Source organism: Palaemon carinicauda, chromosome 35 (assembly GCF_036898095.1).
Source record: "Palaemon carinicauda isolate YSFRI2023 chromosome 35, ASM3689809v2, whole genome shotgun sequence".
NCBI classification, from domain to species: domain Eukaryota; kingdom Metazoa; phylum Arthropoda; class Malacostraca; order Decapoda; family Palaemonidae; genus Palaemon; species Palaemon carinicauda.
In genome coordinates, this window is record NC_090759.1 from 68,501,243 (window position 1) to 68,523,669 (window position 22,427).

Consider the following 22,427-nt stretch of genomic DNA (forward strand, 5'->3'; position numbering starts at 1 on the left):
GCACCTCATCTGCAAAGGTCATGACAAAACTTAGATATTACTTCACTCAATGGAAACCGCCTGAACAATTGTCTACGGACGGCGGCATCAACCTGGTGAGTGAAGAAATGATGGCATACGCCTATCATCAGCCCACTACCCGCAGTCAAATGGGAGAGCCGATGCCGCAGTCAAGTCCGCAAAGAGAATAATTAGAACAAGTATCAGCGGGACTGGAAACCTCGATAACGACAAGGTATCATTAGCCATGCTGCTGTACCTAAACAGGCCCTTAAGGGGTATAAATAAATCTCCAGCACAATTGGCAACTGGGAGACAGCTAGTATACCAACTGCAAAACTCAACTATATGATAGACCACCACTGGAGAAAATCCATTAGAAAAAGATAACTTCAGGTAGCAAAGGAAAATAAGAAGTTAATTGAAAGCGACACCGACAGGAGGCTAACGCCCCTACAGCCAGGCTCACCCTTTAGTATTCAGAGCCAGGTGACCAAGGTGTAGGACAGGCTGGGAATCATAGTCAAGCAACGACCTCATAGACAGTACATCATAAAACTAGATGGTAGTGGTCATCCGTCGATAAGAAACAGAGGACTCCTCATGTCTGCTTTTGATGTTTTCATTTATAAGTTTTGAAAATATTATCCTCGTAATATTTTGGGATGGAGATGTAAGATGTATTAAAATGAGGCTGCTTATAGTGCCTGAGCACCGCCTACATAAGTGATATCATTGTCCACATCACGGGCTATCTGTATTTCTTACCTCTGTGAATCGGTTGCAATGAAGATACAAAATCACGGTGACTATCATTTCCCAATCCCGCCTAGCCTTAGATCCAACACCTAGGCTACCTACTCCCATCTTCCAAAGTTTGGAAACTAGGGCCTCACTATAGTCAAACCATTCTGTCGTGGCCGCTGAGAAGAGCTCATTTCCAAAAGGTATCGTGTTCGAGTGTAAACACTTAGTTCATTTTCCCTTGAAGGAATCACTCTTTAGAGACAAGTCGAAAACCTTGGAAAACAACGATAAAGCCAGATTAAAAGATTAGGCCCCCCATATCCCTCACCCTTTCTTTACAACTGTACTAAATCGTCTAAATAAAATCATCTTTACAATACTTCCTTGGTTATTGTCTTTTATGCTGGTACACTAAAATATATATATATATATATATATATATGTATATATGTGTGTGTATATATATATATATATATATATACATTAAAAACGGACATCAAAGCATAAACAATGCTTGTAATGACCCTGGAAGGGGTTTCTTTATCACCAAACTTATGGCGGTCGGGTCACATCTGTCAATCAATGGTCATCCAGCTTGTAAGATTAGGATTTCTTAAAGGAAGAGTCAATTTAATCTTTGTTGTATCTTTTCCCCACACTCTCTCTCTCTCTCTCTCCTCTCTCTCTCTCTCTCTCTCTATATATATATATATATACATATATATAATGTATATATATATATATATATATACAGTATATATATATATATATATATACATATATACATGTATGTATATATATATATATATATATAGGCTATATATATATATGTGTATATATATATATATATATATATCTATATATATATATATATATAAAAGTAGATGGTGAATGAGGAAATGTTGATTTGAAAGCTCAAGATAGAGAAGAATGTTGAAATCTAACCGAGGCCCTTTACGTCAATAGGCTGATATATATATATATATATATACATATATATATATATATATATATATGTATATATACACATATGTATATATATATACATGTATGTATGTATATATATATATATATATTATATATATATATATATATATATGTTTGTATGTATATAAGTATATATATATATATATATATCTATCAAGAAAGCATTATAACTTCTTTTAACTTTTCTTTATCATAAAAGCACAATAAAAAGTAAATATTCAATTATGTTCAATTAATTTTCCCGTCTTTTTTGTTTCCTATTTGATTCAATTGTTTTCCAAAATCATAATATTCAGATATAGGGAAATTAATAGTCTTAAATTCATATGTATATATATATATATATATATATATATATATTGTAAGAAAGCACTATAACTTCTTTTAATTTAAACTTTTCTCTATAATGAAAGCATAATAAAAAGTAAATATTCAATTATGTTCAATTAATTTTCCCGTCTTTTTTATTTCTTATTTGATTCAATTGTTTTCCAAAATCATAATATTCAGATATAGGGAAATTAATAGTCTTAAATTCACGAAATACTTTATTTGGAATGATGCAAAATTAAATCCTAAGTAATTGATTAAATACAATATATATCGATAGCCAACTTGTAAATATTTAAATCATAAGAATTCTATTTGTTTGTACATAGTTGATTTTGACCTAACATGTATAGCATATAAATTTTATTCCTCATCAGAGGAATCCAATTCAACAATAAAAGACTCTAACAAATGTTCTACAGAAAGGTCTGCTTCCATATCTTCCTTTTGAATTATTTCAGCATGCCTCACAGCATTAGCCCAGTTTTCTCTTGTTACACTATTTAGAGCTTCTTCTAACAACGATTTTAAGTCTTTCATTTTGAAGTTGTTCTTTTTTATACATACTGCTAAACTTGCCCCCAAATCAACTCTATGGAATTGTACTGGCAATGATATGGAGGCAACCTTAGCACTTTATGGCCTTTTCTAGGGCCATATTATCTATTACGCATTTCCTCTCTTGGCATGCAGTCAAAGACTTGACCATAGTTATTAATTCATTTTTAGTCAAGTAATCTTTCGGGTCTTTTCCCTTTTTAATAAGCCATTCTTTAATCAATGCTTTCCTATCTGATATTGTTGGGGGCTTATCAGTTCTCACCGAATGATAGGAAGCATTATCCATGACAATTACTGATGACGGGGGAATGTTTTGTAATCATTTTGATTTGAACCAGTCTTGAAATACGTCATGGTTCATTGGCTTGTGATAATCCCCGTGATTCTTTGCTTGAAAAATTAAAGCAGCATTTGGTATAAATCCATCTTTGGTGCCAGCATGAACAATTATGAGTCTGTTGCCTTTGCCACTTGGAGGATTAACACCTGTTGCCTTTTTCCCGCTTTTATCCAACCAACATTTTCCCATACAATAATTATGATTTACCCAGGTTTCATCTAAATAAACAAAAGGGTGATCTCCACTTTCTTTCACTTTCTTAATTTTTCAAAAAAAAAAAAAAAAACCGTTCTTGCACTTGACACTTCACTTCTTTCTAAAAGAAATTGCCTTCCATTGACTTTAGCATGAATGAAACCTATATCATGTAGCACTTTCCTTAGAGATTCTTTGCATCCATTGAATGGAATATTTAATTTAACTTCCGCTAGTATTTTTTCAAGGGTGGGGATTTCATTTCGTGCATAAAAACTTAACACTGTTCTTCTTAAAACACATTTATCAAAGTCGTCTAGAGCAGTCACAGGACAAGGATGAAGCCTAATTTTTTCTTGAAATTTCGGTTTTCCAAATTCTTCTTGCGTGACTCGTCCCTCCTTGATGATTCGACGTACTGTTCTTTCAGGAACATTTGTGGCTTCAGAAGTACGGATACATGCTTTGGTGACATCAATAAAAGGGCCGCGGTTCATCTTCTCTTTTGTGAAATACTTGTTCTCACTGTGTACTATTTCCTGGCATTGGGACGGAGAACACGATTTGGAGATGTTTCCATGGTTTATGTTTGCTAGATAATGCAGTCTTTGTCTCAAACACTACATTTTATACCCTAAGATCTACCATTCAAGGGATTAAATATGGCTCGCTGATATTTGCTACATAAATTTACCCTTGAGACCTCCAAGGACAGGTCAATCGGATTTCAAACTTCCCTTCTGTGCGAGTCATATTAAGACGGTAGGATAAAACTGGCAAATATCCTGGGATTATGATTTTGGGGGACATGTACTTGGTTGTAATTATCCTTATAGAAATGAATACCTTACACTGTTAAAAATATGCCGAAAAAAACGGTAAAAATCTAGTAATAAATGTTGCCAGGCATTTGCCGTCTAATAAATGGAAATATTGACGTTAAATGGTGATATTATGATAACATCAACCCGTAATAACATAACACGGTAGGGTAAAAATTACACTATCCAATATTTTACTGAATTACGGCTATGAACAGTATATTTTTACGGATAATGTCCGATTAAAATTACGCTTATTTAACAGTGTACCTAATGAAATATATACTGTATGCTCGACAAGAATAACAGGAGAGAGAGAGAGAGAGAGAGAGAGAGAGAGAGAGAGAGAGAGAGAGAGAGAGAGAGAGAGAGAGCAGATTTAATCTTGTCTTAATCCAGTGAGATTAGTGAAAAGGGTGAGGATGCCCCTGGGTATACCTTGGGTAATGTCATCTGTCATTAACGGCTAGCATTAGTCTCGCTCAGTTTGGATGGCTCGTCTCTAACCGCAGTGTTCATTTTTCCTTAAAGTGGTCGAAATATTTTGACATGGGTACGCTGTACAGGGGAACAGAAATCGTCTCAGCGGCCACGACAGAATGGTTTGACTATAGGCATCACTAAAATCAAGGCCAGTCATATGAATTTCCTAACCATGATCACTGGATTTCTGTACAGCATTGGAATATTAGTCCCAAAAAATTTACCTTTTCTTAGAATTGGATAGAACATTTTCCAATGAGATTATGAGAGATTTATAACTTGTTGTTGTTTCCATCCACTATAGAAATTTCCCATTAGGATTTAAGAGGACCGGCTGGCTTATGCTGGTTTTTAAGGGTGGGACTTAGACATTCACACTACATACAAGGTGACTAGGTAGTATAAACATGTAAAAACCTCATATGCTTTTCTCCTTACACCTTTGGTATTACTTTTTATCAGTTTATTATTTTTTATATTCTCAGAATAAGCATGTATACAGAAAGGTTTCTACATGTCCATATAAAGAGAATTGCACAGTATTTTCTGAACAAAATCTTTTGAATGTTTATGTCTAAAGAAAATAGTCTCTGAGTGCTTGTTGCAGAATGAAAGGAAAGTCAATTCTAGATTTATTATAATTGGAAACATTGTGATTATAGAGAATCACAATATTTCCACCCCAAAAATTTAACGGTATTTTAAAATTGACGTTTCATCTTAATAATTTGATTTGGATTAATTTTTAGCAGTTATACGTCTCATATTAGATTTTGTAATTTCTGCAACGTATATAAATGAATTAGCTTGAGATTCCTTTGTATTATATCTCCTATAAAATAGTCAATAACGAAATAAATTTTATAGCCTAAAGTAAATTATATATTCTGATGGCCAACAGGAAAGTGGGCACAGTGTAAAATCCGGACGTCGGACGTCGGATGCCGTCCGGGAGAATAGAAAACTGCTTGTATCACCGGTAAAGGCGTCATAATACACCACTTTTTTGACACTGGTAATTTTCACTGATACTTTCTGTTATTTCCTGAATAAATGTTTGAAAAATATTGATTTATTTTCATTTTATTGAGAATAGCGGGCAGTTTAATAGTGTAATGTTGACGTCCGATTCAGATTATTCTCAATAACATTAAAATAAACCAATATTTTTCGAACATTTATTCAGAAAATAACAGAAAGTATCAGTGAACATTACCAGTCACAAAAAAGAGGTGTATTTTCACGTCTTTCCCGGTGATACAAGCGATTTTCTATTCTCCCGGACGGCATCCGACGTCCGGATTTTACACTGTGCCCAGAAAGTGTCCTACCCAGGCTCGTGAGTTGAAGCTCTATAGCCTACTGGGGATGCCGGAAGGGTAGATTACTGCTGTGGTTGGACTCCATAGTTATGTGGGGGGGGGGGGGGGTGCTTGCTTACCAGTCTGATTACCACAACATATAGAACTGATGTAGACTTCCAGTCAAATTAAGTTTTTTTATGTCATATTTTTGTTAGATATGAATGGGTTTTCGTTTTGAGAAAAAATAAACCCCTTAAATTAGGAAGAAAAGGTAAAAGAAAAAAAAAATGAAACAAAAGGGTGTCATTTGATTGTTGTATAATGTAATTCAAAGTTATATACGAAATTCAAATACTATAACTTTAAAACAGGAAAAAAAATTGTTTGGCTATGTAGCTGTTAGCAAGCAAGATAGTTGATAACATAATTGCATAATATAAGAAAGATGTAAAAGTTTTGGATGGAAATATTGAGATTCTCTACAATTACAATGTTTCCAATAATAATACTCCCGGAATTAGATTTACATTAATTCTGCACGAGCACGCAAAGACTATACACTACAGACATAGACATTCAATAGATATAAACAGGTGAACACCATTCTTTCTACATTCTTATTCTAAGAATGTAAAAAAGAAAGTAAACTGACATAAATTATGTCAGTTCACTTTCTTTTTTTACATTCTTAAAATAAGAATGTAGAAAGAATGGTGTTCACCTGTTTATATGAAGAGAATAGCGCAGTATTTTCTGAAGAAAATCTATTGTATGTCTATGTCTGTAGTGTATAGTCTTTGAATGCTCGCGCAGAGTTAAGTTGTATCTATTTTCTATTTCGAGTGCATTATTATTGGAAACATCGTAATTTTAGAGAATTACTATATTTCCACCTAAAAGTTTATTTCTTTATAATTATCAACGATGTACCATCTCAATGATTTGATGTGGATTATTTTTTAACAATTATACGACTCATATTAGATTATGTAATTTCTGCAACATATATAAATAAATTGACTTAAGATTCCTTTGTATTATATCTTCTATAAAATAGTCAATAACGAAATAAATTTTATAGCCTAATGGGAATTATTTATTCTGATGGTCAGCAGAAAGTGTCCTACCTAGGCTCGAGAGTTTAAGCTCTATAGCCTACTGGAGATGCCGGAAGGGTAGATTACTGCTGTGGCTGGACACCATAGTTATGTGGGGGGAGGGGGGGGGGGTGGCGCTAGCTTATCAATATCAGTTGTTGTTGTTGTTGTTGTTGTTTTAGATTATAGCCAACAGTTCTCCTTGGCAAGGGCCATTCCCTTGGTCGGCCCGTAGGTAACCTGTAGAAAAATGTAAGGTTGGTTATCACAAAGATGAAAATTTGAAAAGTCTTCAGTGGTAGAGAAAGTTGTGGACAGGGTAAGGATGATGGTCGTGGTAGTAGAGGGCCATCATTTTACGGACTGTAGTAGTTTGAAAGTTGGGGGCGTAAGGCCTTTGAATACTAGGAGAAAGGAGGCAGGTGGGGTTGTCCAACCCTTTACTTCCTAGAGTCCCTGCGGAAAAATCTCTAGTAGTAGGTTTAGTTTAGAAATTACAGAGGATGATGTGAATAGGGCCTTACAATGAGGGGATGAGATGGTATGATGTGGATTTTGAGGTCCTTACCTTGGTGGAGGTAATCTTGAAAGCAATTGTGTGGGTGTGTCTATGCTTTTGACAATTGCCTTTGCCAGCGTGGGCCGCGGCTTGCCCGGCCTGTGGTGTGTTGGTGTCTACTTGCATATCGCCTCTCAGCTGTGCTGAATCTCTGCACTCTAGTAGATAGTGCAAGAGGGCGTGTTGCGGTGCGACATCAAAGTGATCACACAGTCTCTGATTGTTGTCTAGGATTTCCCAGTTTGCCTTGTATCCCAGCCTGAGCCTGTGTATGCATACAGCCTGTTTCCCTGGGGTGTGTCTGTCTATGGGTGGAGGTTCTAGCTCCGTGGCCAATTTGTACCATGTGCCAGAGGGAGAGCCATTCTCTATTCACTTGTGTAGTTCCTCATTTTCAATAGAGTATTTTAGTGCTTGTTGTATTGCAACAAGGTCTATGTGCATGGTGGAGATATTGTTGGATGTCCTCCAGCATGCTGTGAATTTGCAGGAGTAGACTGCAGCTCCCGCTGTTTGGGTTCCAGGGTCTACGGTAGCCTACCATCTGTATAGTAGATCTGTGTATTGCTGCTTGTGCTGCATTTCTTGGTTCCTCTATTGCGCAGTCTTCTTTTGCACTTGGGAGCTTGGTGTAGCTGAATCTTGCTACTTGCACATGGTGGAATGTGTTGTGCACCCTGCGCTGTGTCTGGGCTTAGCTGCAGGAGTACTTCGGTTAGACTCAGGCTCTTTATGTTGTTACTATGGTCTTTGCCATAAGAGCTTGGGGTTTGAACATCAGGGTGTTTTACCAGTTCCTCTCTTACTCTCTCTTTGGTAATTGAGTCTCTGTCAGAGAGGAACATCTTTGTAATTTTGCTTGTATTTCTTAGTGCAATTCTATCCTCAAGGGATGGAAGTCCAGTCTTCGTCCTTAGGTTGCCCAGTTTTGTCCATATTGGAGCTCCTAACATGAGCCTCATTGCATTGTTTTGAATTACCTCTACTGTGGCTTTTTGAGTATCCGTTAGATCTGCAAGTGTAGGGGGAGCATATTCCACTAGCGCTCTGGAACAGGCTAGATAATATTTCCTTTGGTCATGCTCATTTGCTCCATCATTGAGTTTGGACATATATCTCATGGCTGCCAGTCTGGCATCTGCCTTTTCCTTGAGATATTTGACTTCTTCCCTGAAGGTGAGTTGTTTGTCTATTATTACTCCCAGATAAGTGTATTTTTCCACCCATTCTAGGGGTTCCGTTCCTATTGTGAGTGGTTGCAGGGGGTGACCAGACTGATTACCCCAACATATGGATCTAATGTAGACTTCCAGTCAATTTAAGAGTATTTTATGTCATATTTTTGTTAGATATGAATGGGTTTTCGTTTTGAGAAAAAATAAACCCCATAAATTAGGAAGAAAAGGTAAAAAAAAGTAAAAGAAAAAAAAAAATGAAACAAAAACAGCAAAAAGGGTGTCATTTGATTGTTGTATAATGTCATTCAAAGTTATATACGAAATTTAAATGCTATAACTTTAAAATAGGAAAAAAAATTGTTTGGCGATGTAGCTGTTAGGTTCTAAATAAGGAGGCGAGGTGAATGCCAATAAGGTTTATTCAGCAGATAACTAGCTCATATACAAGCACTTCCGAGCAATAATATCACAAAAATCGTAAGAAATTAGAACACGAGATAGCAAGCTTAAACTGGTGTGGAAGAGAGCGAGAAATATAACAAGCAATAGCATTATATTTTATAAGCGTGTATGAAACGTGTGGTGCAATAGAATTTGATGGTCAATAAGTATAGTTTTGAGATATGGGTGTTCAAAGTTTTCTTTGCATTTTTTACAAAGATGATATTAATAATTTGTGATTTTTGAGTAATAATAAACCAAAACTAAGTTATTTATCATAATCACAAATGAAGATCGCTTTTCTCACTACTTTTATTCTCTAGGCTTCTGGTCTGCCCCTTCCTTTTCTTAGGGCAGGATAATTTCTGTAATGAGAGAGTTTCATAGCTGCCCAAGCTAGTCTCTGTGGCAAAATTTTATTTTTAAATGCTCCTGCATTGTGATTTCCTCTGCCATGATAAATTTTTTTGTACGAAACATAGAATAACACGTAAAAGTAAGCAAATGTTAGAAGTTAAAACTCCGTGTACTCTCTTTGAGGTTTCTGTTCGCACTGTCTGTGGGTGTAACTACCTGGCTGTAAGCTCTTAGCCCATAACTTCCCATCTTGTAATTCATGGAATCCCTACAGATGCCATTGATCACAATTTGTTTGATATCACATGGAATCTCTACAGATGCCATTGATAACAATGTGTTTGATATCACATGGAAAATCTACAGATGCATTTATCACAATTTGTTTGATATCACATGGAATCTCTACAGATGCCATTGATACCAATGTGTTTGATATTACATGGAATATATGCAGATGCCATTGATCATAATGTGTCTTTGATATCACATGGAATCTCTACAGATGCCATTGACCACAATGTGTTTGATATCACATGGAATCCGTACAGATGCCATTGACCACAATGTGTTTGGTATCACATGGAATCCGTACAGATGCCATTGGCCACAATGTGTTTGATATCACATGGAATATCTACAGATGCCATTGATCACAGTGTGTTTGATATCCCATGGAATCTCTACAGATGCCATTGATCACAATGTGTGTTTGATATCACATGGAATCCCTACAGATGTCATTGATCACAATATGTTTGATATCAAAATGTAATAATTATAAAAATTTATTATAAAGACCAAATGCTATTTTATTGTACAGATCAATGTTTTTGGCCCTCTTAATGAGAGAATGCCTTGATGAAGTCATTGAGCTTCAGCACGGCATTTCATTCCCGTGCTGAATCTTGGTGACGGGCAAGAGGGCTCTCGAACTTCGGGAAATTGCTCCCCCAGTTCGAATCTAAATTTCTCTCTTTCATCTTTTTCTTCTGCTTAATATTACTTCGACCTTCTCTTAATTTTATCAACTTTCTTTCATCTTGCTGTCCTATCTCTATGATTATTATTTTTCTTAGTTATATATATATGTAGATGTATGCATATATATATATATATATATATTTATTTATTGTATTTGTTCATTTATTTATTTATGTATTTTTTTTTCTATTTTATTTAAATGGCGTGGATATTTCCACATTCGTTATTACTGCCTGCTTAGATGAATGGGAGAAGGGATCACGGTTGGGAGGTATTCGCATTCAAAGCTATATATGAGAGTATTGGATGATCTCAGCCATCCCAAAGATGGTTTGGACCTTTTTGGCGGAACTACTCTCAAGGGTTGGGTCATCGGAATCCAGGGGGATCCAATCCTTGAGGTGGGACTCTTGGCTTTTGGCCGGAAGCCCATCATTACAGATATGGGGAGGATGATTCCATATTACTTTGGTCTCAGTCCTAACAGGCGGGTTTAGCTTACACCTGTGCCTCTATATCTGTTTTGATGCTATCCTTCGGGTAGGGTATGGAGTGGACCATCGGGGAAATATACTCTCATTGTGCCGATAGTGGAGAATGCAAATTTCCTTTCCAACGTATGATACTTTCTTATAATTCTCAAGCAGGTACCCCAACAAAACAACAAAAAACCTGAAAATCCCATCCTTAAATATGGACCCTTCAAATACTGACTCCCCATCCCCTGGATTTGCTGACTCCCCCCCGGCACTGTTGACGACTTCTGCTACTGTAATTAAGGAAAACTCTGTTGACGACCTTCGAACTAAAAAGGACCACTCTACTGATGTTAAAAAATCTAGCAATTTGGGTAACACAGGGAAACTACGATTCCTTCATGTTTCCCAAATCCCATTAGAGACAAATTATGATGATATATATAGAGCATTTGAGTGCTATGGATTGATAAAGGAAATAAGGATGAGACTTGGAGATGAAAAATGGGACTCTTGGATATCTTTTGAAAGTCACGATGAGGCGTTTAATGCCATAAGTAATATTAGTAGTATCAAAATTAACGAATTGAACATCATGGGAGCTCTTTGTGATAAGGTCCCAAAGGAATTGGATGTGTACAAACCTGCTGATTGGTTTGAAAAAGATAGAAATGTACCCATGCCTTCACAGAGAAAACCCAAACCACCAATGTGGCTCTTAGCTGAACCTAAAGGGATAATAGGGAATTATTTTAAGATATGTAAGTTTATCCAAAAAAAAGTAGGAACCATAGCACCTGGAGATATATCTCGTTTTGGGAAGAACAGTTATCTCATCCATGCCAAATCTTCGACTCAGTCTGCAATACTGTCTAACTTACAGACAGGCAGTGATGAAATTACATTGGAAATGAAACCTCATCTTAATTTTAGTTATGGAAGGGGAGTGGTCTTTAATAAGGACCTATACGAATTTACAGAGGAGGAGATACTTTCTATGTGTCCATTAAATGTATGGAAAGTGCATAAGATTCCTGGAACTTCAATGATTATACTCACTTTCCAGGATGCTGATGTACCTTTCCATATTTTTATTGAAAATGAAAGGATTAAAGTTCGGCCTTTCAAACAAAAGCCCCTGCAATGTTTTAATTGTTTTAAATTTGGACACCCATCCAAAGTTTGTAAAAATGGAAAATTGTGTGGTATTTGCTCCAAAACTTATCATGGAGAATGTACACTTGAGGCCAGGTGTTCAAATTGCAATTTGAATCATAAATCAACTGATAGGAGATGCGAACTGTATAAGTTGGGAGGAAGCTGCCCTAAACAAATCAAGTTTAGAACACATAAGTGTGGGACATGCAAAAAGATTGTTGAATAAATCAACCAGCTATGCAAAGGCCTTAAAATCAAAGGTAAATTTACCACAGGAGACAGCAACCCCACCTAGCACTGCCAGTAATCCTAAGAAAAGAAATACAACCTCTGATAATAAAGTACTGCATGACAAGGTAATCATATCGCCTTCTGAGGCTTTGCCACAGCGTATTAAAAATGGGTCATTGCCCATTTCTGTACAGCCTTCGTCCCCCATTACCAGCAATAGTACTAACCTCTCCCAGGCCATGTCCTTGCCTGATTTGATGGAGATGCCACCTGACACCAAGTTACCAGGTGCACCTGTATTGGGGAAGGTGCAAAAACCTGGTAGCTCAAAACCTACTAATCGGAAAAGAGAGAGACCTCCATCTCTCTCGCCCCCCTCCATAAGAAATATCAAAATTACGACGTCAAATAAGTATGATGATTTGTCAGTTGATATTTCTGATCTGGAAGTCAATTTAAATAAATCGGAAATTCAAGTGGAGGTCCACCAACCTCCTCAACAATCAGATCAAAAAGACAAAAAGAAAATCATAAATTCTAAACCCAATCTATCAAGACCCTCTTTAATAAAACCACCAAAAAATAGTGTTAGATCAAACACTGCTAATGGGAAGACTCCATCCAAGGGGTCTACCAAATTATAAACCATAGTTTTTTCCTCCATTTTGCAATGGAATTGTCAGGGTTTAAGGGCCAAATATGAAGAACTTAAGCTCCTTATTCATGAGCATTCCCCCATAATTTATTGTCTACAGGAGAGCAAACTTGATCATAATACCCCTTGCCCTCGCGAATACATTAGTTATAGGACACCATATGATCACCAAGTGGGGAGCCATGGCGGAAGTCTCATATACGTTCGTCGAGATGTTCCCCAAGTTTCTCTGTCTATTCGTACACCTCTGCAGGCAGTGGTTGTACAGATCGACATAGGGCGAAAATATACAATTTGTTCTCTGTACTTGCCTCCAAATGATAACATTTTGTATGACAACTTAGTGGAGGTTATTCAACAACTCCCTCAACCTTTCCTTTTACTTGGAGATTTGAATGGTAGACACCCTTTGTGGGGTGATGTTTTAGCAAACACGAGGGGAAATATCATAACATCAATTGTGGAAAATGAAGATGTGGGACTCCTTAATACAGGAGAGCCCACACACTTTCATGTCCAGACAGGTACCTTGTCATGTATTGACCTATCAATCGTAAGCTCTAATTGCCTTCTCGACTTTGATTGGAGAACATTAGATGATTGGCATACTAGTGATCACGCACCAATCATTATAAACACCAACAATGGTCCACCTTTACAGGGATCGCCACGATGGAATCTTGACAAGGCGGACTGGGATAAATTTCGTGAACTAAGCGAAATTGAGGGGGATGCAGGACAAGTTGAAAATATCGATGATGCCATAGACTTACTGAATGGAACTCTCCATACAGCTGGAGTCAATTCAATTCCCAAAACAACAGGGTTATTCAAACGACGACCCGTCCCGTGGTGGTCTTCAGAACTAACTGCCCTCCACAGAGCCACAAGAAGATCTCTAACACGATTGCGTAGACGCAGAACTGATGAGAATTTAATTATGTACAAGAAATGTAGAGCACAGTTCCGTCGTGCCATGAAAGAAGCAAGGCGCCAGTCATGGATGTCTTTTATTTCCTCCATTAACAGTAGGACACCACCATCTGCTGTGTGGAGGAAAGTAAAAAAGATAGCTGGCAAATTCACCCCCAACCCACCACCAGTGTTGAGGGTGAATGGCCAGTATGTAACCGAAGCAAATGATGTTAGCAATGCCCTGGCTAATCATTTTTCAAATGTATCCAGCAAGTGTGAAGGAGCCCCTGGTCACCAGTATAGGAGCACTGAAGAAAAGAAAATTTTAAATTTTGCAACAAGAAGGGAAGAGTCGTATAATTCTCCTTTCACTGAAAGAGAATTTGATTCCGCACTTGCTCATTGCAATGATACAGCCCCTGGACCCGATGGAATTCCATATGCAATGATTAAACATGTACATTTTAATACAAAGCTATTTATTTTAAGTATTATTAATAGAATATGGCATGATCATAGTTACCCAAGTGTTTGGGAACTAGCCATTATTTTAGCCTTTTTAAAACCCGGTAAAGACAAGTTTTTAGCAGCAAACTATCGTCCAATTGCATTGACATCTTGTTTATGTAAAATCATGGAGAAGATGGTCAATGCAAGGCTGGTGTGGTACCTTGAAAAGAAAGGTATTTTATCACCGATTCAATGTGGATTCCGAAAAATGCACTCAACGACTGATGTGTTGATACGACTAGAGTCTTCTATTTGTGAAGCCTTTGCTTCCAAACAGCACCATGTTACAGTATTTTTTGACCTTGAAAAGGCATATGATACCACATGGAGATATGGTATTCTTAAAACCATTCATGAATTGGGATTGAGAGGAGAGCTGCCACTATTTATTCAGGCATTTCTTTCACGTAGAGTTTTTCAAGTGAGAGTGGGGGAAACTCTATCAGAGAGTAAGTGCCAGGAAGAAGGAGTTCCTCAGGGTAGTGTGCTGAGTGTAACCCTTTTTGCACTAGCAATTAATGGGATATCCTCAGCCATTCCCCAGGATGTTCTCTCAACATTATTTGTGGATGATCTCTCAATATCATTTGCTGGCACTAAAATGGCAATGGTTGAGAGAAAAATCCAACTCTCTATTGATAAAATTATCCAGTGGGCTGACATGAATGGATTTAAGTTCTCGACAAGTAAAACTACCATTGTCCATTTTTGTCGTATCCGGGGAGTACATCCAGACCCGGATATATACATTAAAAGTCAACGGATACCATGTGCAAGAGAAGCTAAATTTTTAGGTTTGATATTTGATTGTAGGCTTACATGGGTTTCTCACTTAAAAGCATTAAAAGCTAAATGTGTTGAAGCTCTGAATATCTTAAAAGTATTATCCCATACATCATGGGGGGCAGACCGCAGTACTATTTTAAAATTATACAAGGCCTTGATTTTTTCCAAAATTAGTTATGGTTGTGAGGTATATTCTTCAGCCACCTCAAGCCGGTTAAAAATATTAGACTCGATACATCATGCAGGTATTAGATTGTCTACTGGAGCTTTTAAAACCTCGCCTATCCCAAGTCTCCTTGTTGATGCTGGAGAGTTACCTCTAGACCTTTACCGAATGTCTTCCATTCTTCGGTATTGGTTTAGATTGCAAAGACTCCCTAACTCTCTAGCCTTTCAGACTGCAAGCCTTGTAAGACACGCATCATACTTTGAGTTGCACCCAAAATCTCCTCAACCCTATGGCTTTCGGGTGAAACGATTATTAAATAGTCTGGATATAATTAGAAATAAGGTACTTCCATTCAAGGTATCATCAACGCCTCCATGGAAGTTACCAGAGATATCTTTTTGTAAATATTTTATTGGAGATAAGAAGAATATGTCAGACCTAGAAGCCAGGTCTCTTTTTAATGAACATGTTAAAGAACATAGAGGATCAACTTTTATCTATACTGATGGCTCCAAATCTGATGCTGGCGTTGGATTTGGAGTACATAGTAATGGTTTTAATTGTAGAGGTGCACTTCCTCTGACCGCTTCCATATTTACTGCCGAACTGTATGGCATATTAACCGCTATTGAGAAAATAGCATTGGAGAAGGAGGGTAATTTTACAATTTTTAGTGATGCAAGGAGTGTCCTTCAAGCTATGGAAGTTTTTAATTCTAATAACCCTCTAGTTTTAAAGATTTTAGAATGGCTTCTCATTATTGGACGGAGAGGTATAACAGTTCAATTTTGTTGGGTTCCAGCACATGTAGGTGTGTCTGGGAATGAGAAGGCAGATTCACTGGCTAAGGAGGCTGCATCCGAGTTGCTGCCAAGAAGGTATCCCATTGCCTGTAATGATTTCTTACCTGTCATCAAGAACTTGGTTTGCAATAAATGGCAACAGCAATGGGATAGTCAAGATGGCAATAAAATGCGAGAGATAACAAATGACATATCTCCTTGGAGGTATAATATGATGCCCCGAAAATGGGAGACGTCTCTTTGTCGTCTCCGTATTGGTCACACTCGGTTGACACACGAGTTTCTGCTGAAGGGCCAACACCAACCGTATTGTGATGACTGCTTAGTACCTCTAACAGTAAGGCATTTGCTGACCGAATGCCCCAATTATAACAACTTGCGGAATAGATATTTGTTTGAGGCTCGAGGTGAGGGTGGCAGGTTCATCCTTGCCAAGATTCTTGGAAATGATGTGTCCTACCATGCAAGTGGCATTTTTAGATTTATTTCAGAAGCAGGTCTTCTGAAAAATATTTAACTTTTATTACATTCAACTTTTATGATTTTAATTGAATACTCTTTTATTTTTTATTTTATTTTATCTTTTATTTTTGTATACATAAATTAAATGTTACCGGCGTCAATGACCTCAGATGTCAGGATGCCTGAAAACTTTAAATCAATCAATCAATCAATCAATGTTTTTGGCTCTTCATGTTACTATTAATTACACTGTATCTAAGTAAGTACGAGGAATTTTGATGAAATATTTTGTATATGCAGCCTCTATTGCCATGTGAAGCAATATGATTATTTATTTTCATTATATTGCATTTTGGTTTACTGGTCAACTCCCATATAAGTTTATTTATTATTTCCTAATTCATACTCCAGGAAATACCTACACAACATAAAGCCTTCATATTTTCTTTTTTACCCACAACATGCTAACCCTTTGGTGTCCTCCTGGGTAAGAGGGAACAAAAGATTTCCAGTTTGATACACTGGGAACAGATGTAATGGTGGAGTGATCCCTTTTATTGCTGAAGATGTCAACATAATTTTCCTTATTCAAATTAGGTTAGGCATTTAACAGTGTCTGGGTTTAGGATACTCTTCAATAAAGGGATACATAAAACATCATTTCTATCCAACTAGAGTGCTGATTCGCTGAAGCAGCATAGGAAGCATATGGCCTACCAGGCAGGCTTTATCTAGAGTCAGTCACCAGTACGCCAACCAGAAACAGACTCCTATCAACTGGGAGTGGACTAATAAAAATGTGTTAAATCATTTGCAAAGGGCTCGCATCCATTGCAGAGAGTTACCAGCAGCAAGCCAAGTGTTGATAGAAGTGTGAATGCTGCAGTCAATCCAAATGTTAAACGTATTTTATATCATCATCATCATCATCTCCTTCTATGCCCATTGACGCACCTATCCCAAGTCTCCTTGTTGATGCTGGAGAGTTGCCTCTAGACCTTTACCAAATGCCTTCTATTATTCGGTATTGGTTTAGATTGAAAAGACTCCCTAATTCTTTAGCCTTTCAGACTGCAAGCCTTGTAAGGGACTTGACATACTTTGAGTTGCACCCAAAATCTCCTCAACCTTATGGCTTTCGGGTGAAACAATTATTAAACAGTCCTGATATAATTAGAATTAAGGTGCTCCCATTTAAGGTATCATCAATGCCTCCATGGAAATTACCAGAGGTATCTTTTTGTAAATACTTTATTGGAGTTAAGAAGAGTACGACTGACTTAGAATCCAGGTCTCTTTTTATGGAACATTTTGTAGAACATAGGGGATCGACTTTCATATATACTGATGGCTCCAAATCTGATGCTAGCATTGGATTTAGAGTACATAGTAATGGTTTTAATTGTCGAATGTGCACGGAAGTATATTACAAGGTGCGGACGGAAAGGTAGGATGACGTTGGCGCCAAATCAGATTGAAGTGCCCGCCAAAATATATGTGTTTTCTTACACTTACAAATATATGAATTATGGGTTAACAGAAACATGTTATGAAACGATACATATATCAAAATGTAGCTCTGGTAGAGCGGAATATATATACACAGGAAACCACAGTGTGGCGAAGAGAGAATTTAAATAAATAAGTAGTTTGTCGATTTTCTGGACGACGAAGGGATTGGTGTCCTTACAAGTACTCCCCCCCCCCAAGACATCGGGCGGCGTAGAGGGCTGATGATCAATCTTCGTATCTTTTCGGGCGTCGGAGGGTTCCTCTTGTTTTTGAATGGAGGGGCGCGCTGGCGGTCGGTGTAAGGATCTCTTCCTCTTGTCGTCGTTTGATGATTTTTCTTTCGTTGGGCGGCTTGTTTTGAGGCGGAACTCTGGGTCTGCCAGGTCCAGCGGAGGCGGTGTCGCTTCCTTCGAGAAACGCTGGTTTCACGCGGTCTATTGAGACCCAGTCCTCTTGGCCATGAACGTCGAGAAGGAAGGCTTTCGTTGTCTTTTTAATTACCCGGTAGGGACCTCGATAAGGTCTAGTCAGTGGTTGTCGATGAGCGTCGACACGGACGAAAACGTACTTTCAGTCATCCAGGCTTTTTGGCTTGAAGTGCTTGGTTCTGTCCTGGTAAGTTTTGAGACACGGCCTGAACTTCCTGGCGATGTCCCTTAGGTGATCCAGCCGTGTGTCGTCGGTTGATGAGGGAAAGAATTCGCCAGGAACTGCGAGCGCTTCCCCGTAAACCTTTTCGGCGGGCGAAGGTTCGCCGTCTGCGCGAGGGGCGGTGCGAAGGCCGAGGAGTACCCCCTTCACAATCGCGACGGACCATCAACCCCTCGTACAGGCCTTCACGAAATCGACGGGGTCACCAGTTGTAAGGACAGTGAGACAAGCGTCACCAAGATCAACTAATACTTTATTCGAATGTGCACGGAAGTATATTACAAGGTGCGGACGGAAAGGTAGGATGACGTTGGCGCCAAATCAGATTGAAGTGCCCGCCAAAATATATGTGTTTTCTTACACTTACAAATATATGAATTATGGGTTAACAGAAACATGTTATGAAACGATACATATATCAAAATGTAGCTCTGGTAGAGCGGAATATATATACACAGGAAACCACAGTGTGGCGAAGAGAGAATTTAAATAAATTAGTAGTTTGTCGATTTTCTGGACGACGAAGGGATCGGTGTCCTTACACCATACTAACCGCTATTTAGAAAATAGCGTTGGAGGAGGAGAGTAATTTTACCGTTTTTAGTGATGCAAGGAGTGTCCTTGAAGGTTTAGAACTTTTTAATTTTAAAGATTTCAGAGTGGCTTTTTATTATTGGTTGGAGAGTTATAATGGTTCGATTTTTTGGGGGGGTTCCAGCACATGTAGGTGTGTCTGGGAATGAGGAGGTAGATTTACGTTCGAAGGGTGTCCAACCACATTAGTGATCCTCCCCCTCAAGTAGGATATAGAGTTTAAACTCACGAGCCTAGGCAGGACTTTCTGCTGACCATGAGAATTCAAGACTAGGGTGATACCTGAACACCAGGAATGAATGAATGATTTGAAGTTCTCTGGCATCCTGACATGAACACAAGGAGGATCTTTGACATCTCATTTATGTTTTCCAGTTTATTCTGTAATCTGGGTGGGTTAAATATCAGGATTAACACATCCTAATGTCTCTCTATGCTTTAACTAAGATTAGTTATTTTGATTGCTAACTTTGCTACGAAAGAATATATAATTCATATATAGATATAAAATTTATTTCGTTATTGATTATTTCATATAATAAATGATAAAGGTAAATCCGAAGTCAATTTATTTAGATACGTTATAGAAATTACATATTATAATATGAGATGCATAATTGTTAAAATTTATTCCATATCCACTCATCAAGAAGGAAGCTTGGTTCAGTAAATAAATAACAGATTGAACTTTTGCGTGGAAGTATTGTAATTCTCCAAAATTACAATACTTTTCAAAATATTTTGATGTTATATTATTAATGATAATTTCTTATTGTATGAGCATTCAAAATTTATCCCTCCTATGTAAGAGTTCGTTTATAATATATTGTGTTATTCTTCTTGGTACACAGGTGAAAGCCGTTTTTAATAATTTTCTTCTACATCCTATGGAGGAGAATATGATTATGAATGAAGTCAAACAAATAAAGTAATGACAGAAGGTCAGAGGCGAAAAGCATTATTTCAAGCATATGCAATTTTATTATTATTATGTCTCTTTATTTCCTAAGTTGCACTTTGGGTGGATTGTAGTTGATGGCATTGCAGTAGCCAAACCCAGTAATAACAGAGTTTATCACAAGTTTATTTACATAATATTCATCCAGATACTTCTTTATAAAAGCAGTGTTTTTGATATGAGAGACAATTCTTCTAGGTCACGAACTGTTGTTATAAGTATTGAGTTGTTTCTTCAGATCTTGTGGCATTAGTCCTGAATTAAAGAAACAACGATTATTCATATTTCTTTATTCTATCTCTGCAGCAATGATTCAACATTCCTTTTTCTCTATTATTAAGTGATGTAAATGTTTACAGTTCTGTCCAAATAAACCACCACAAGCTGGCCAGTCCACTTAAATCCTTTTGGGAAATTAGAATAGTGGTCGGAAACAACACCAAGCCATAAATCTCTCATTGGGCAATGTTCAAATCCAATTTCAAGAAAAGGTAAAACTCTTGGGACTAAATAATCCAATGCAGTACAGAAATCCATTCCATTGATTGTGGTTAGGAAGCTCATATGACTGGCCTTGATTTTAGTGCTGCCATTGACTGTGTTAATCATGAGGACCTAGTATCCAAACATTGGGAGATGGGAGTAGGCAGGTCTTTTACAAGCATCATTATTGCCTTTTTAAGTTATAAATTGCAAAGTGTGGATGTTGATGAGCACTTTAGTGACAATAAGAATGTATTATATGGCTTTCCTCAGGGTAGTATTATTGGTTGGTTGTTGGCGCAACAAGCTATAATGCTGATTGGCACATTACTTTACATACTATACATGCATGATATGTTATTATGCCTGGAAAACAAGCTCGGTTCTTATGCAGATGATACTACTCTCTTTGCATCAATTCTATATCCAGAAAGTAGACCGTTGGCTCTTTAAACTCTTAAAAGATGTGAGTGGTGCAAATTATGGGGGATGAAGTTGAACCCCAACAAAAATCAGTGCATGATTATATGCAGGTTAAGGACGGTAGCTCCTCAACATCCATATCTTTGCATTGATAATGTTTCTTTAGCTAAAACACAACTCGTTTAAAATTTTAAGCATAATTCATGATTGCAAATGCAATTATAAGAAACAAATCTGATCTTTAATTTTTAATTGCATAAAAAATTTCATATTGAAAAAGTCTTTTAGAATTTTTGGTGATCAACCTATCCAAAGAAAGTGCTTTAATTCCTTTATTTTGAAGACTTTCTTGTTCTCTAAGTGCTTCGACAGTGTGGATTTGGCAATAAACGACCAATATCTGGTGTGCAATGTTGAATGCTTTGGAACGAACATGATGAAATGACTCTGAAGGTGTTGTAGGAAATAGGGTTCTCCTGCTGTATAGGACAGGAAAAGTAGCCCTTAAAGTAAGTAAGTACTATGTTTTGAGTATTTTTCTCCTGTTTGGTGTTCAGCTATTGGCTCTCAGCTTGTTGGACAAAAGTTACCAGTCTTTGGAGTTCCTCATTCTTTATTAGGATATTGATTACTGACACTGCCGTTCAGTTGGTTCTTTGTGCATGTTGCATAAGACTTTTCATAATTCTGACCATCACTAGGATTCTTTTCTTATAAGGGTATATCATCCAGTACATCGTAGGCCTCCTAGGTAAGCAGGTAATTCTAATAGTATTGCTTTCATTATCATAATATTCAATAGTTTACAGTCTTTGAGAACTTTTAATCCAGTGTGACAAGATTGTGGAACGAACTTCCTATACTGGCTGTTGAATTAGTGGAACGTCAGGAGTTCAAACATATGTCTGTATTTTCATATGATTTCTCACACATAGTTTATTCGTTATGTGTCCATTTCCTTTCTGGACTAGACTGCTCTTCTATTGGAGCCCTTACAATTATAGCATGCTGCTTTTCCGACTAGGTTTAAGTAATAATTGTGATAATAAAGATAAGAGAAATATATAGATACTAAAGCTTCACACTTGGTCAAGCATTGTGGCCTGGAAACTGAGAGGAGTTTAAAATGACCACAATATTGAAAGTTGACTAAGCTGATGATAAGGTGCTATTTAAACTAATTTTCAAGGCAGAAAGTGATAAAAGTAAAACTATATTTTTACTAAGGTTATCAGGACGTCAGTTAGGCAAGCCCAA